Here is a 1,228-nt window from a genome sequence, read left to right as displayed (position 1 = left end):
CTGTTAGGTGGTTTTGTGAATATTCAGCTCTTCTGGGAAAAAAAAAAAAGCCTGAACAAAATCCCTCACTCTCTAATTTCTTTCTTCCTTTTTATTTGAGGGGTAAAATACAGATAGTTTCTCAGTAAGAACCCTGTGGAAGGAAGGAAGGTAGGAAAGGAAGGGTCACTAATCCCAGAAAGCTGGACTAGGTCAGCATTACTGGTGGAAGACACACCGTACCAAGTCTGTAGCCTTAAGTGCACCTGAATGCTCAAGCTGTCTGTGCTACCATGTACCAGCCTCTCCCTCCACCAGAAAGAAATGAAACAACTGCAATTTAACAGGGCAAGGAGTTCAGGAAGTCTCTAATCTCATGAATTTGCGCATGAGGTATGAGGTGAGAAGAGCTGTTCTTATTTGCTGAGCAATAGTAGAAGGTTTGTTGTAAGCAAACTTCGTAAAAGTGTCTGGGTGTTCCTGCTGTATTTCTGCTGACATGGCATATAGCAGTGTTTGATGGACTTTCGGGTGACCCCAAATTTTAGGAGCCTGAAGATCTTTCAGTTGCAGGAGTGGGACTCAGAGTTGAAGTGCAAGAATGTCTGGAAGTGGGCTGGTGAACTGCATTTATGTTTAAAAATAGGAGAATTTTCTATTGCATTTCACATACCTCTTTATTAGTAAGTTAACACTGTTAAAAAGAAAAGATCTGAGAAAGTAGAAGACAGTTTTTACAATGCTTTAGAAGTTTCAAATGTAATCTGTCAGTTCCCGTGTCCAAAATGGAACTGTCTTAAAATTTACAGATTCTTAATCATTAGAACAGTATGAAACTGTCTTGCAGATATTGGGAAGCTGGAACAGACACCAAGAGGGGCAACTACACTCCTAACTTAAGTCTTTCAGTTAAAAACTAGGTGGGATGAATCCATGCCTCCATGTCTGTTTGCTCCGTCTTCTAGCAATGGGTGACTTTAGCGTGCCTTTCGACTGTATGTGCTGGAAACTCAGAGCTGGTTGAGAGGTATGGTTGTTTTGCTGCAGATGCACGTCAGCAGCGAGGACAACTCGCTCAAGGGAAGGGGAAGCGGAGCACATCATGGTTTGGAGAGGTCCTTGTGCTTCCCCGGGGGTGCGGTTTGCTGCCACGTGGATCAGGGACCCCAAGGGAGGAAGCGTAATCTAGTGTGGGGGCTCAGGAGGCCTGTGCTGGTTTTGGCTGGGATGGAGTTAATTTTCTTCACAG

Source organism: Pygoscelis adeliae, unplaced genomic scaffold, assembly GCF_000699105.1.
Source record: "Pygoscelis adeliae isolate BGI_AS28 unplaced genomic scaffold, ASM69910v1 Scaffold36, whole genome shotgun sequence".
Lineage (NCBI taxonomy): Eukaryota > Metazoa > Chordata > Aves > Sphenisciformes > Spheniscidae > Pygoscelis > Pygoscelis adeliae.
Note: the sequence above shows the minus strand (reverse complement) of the source record.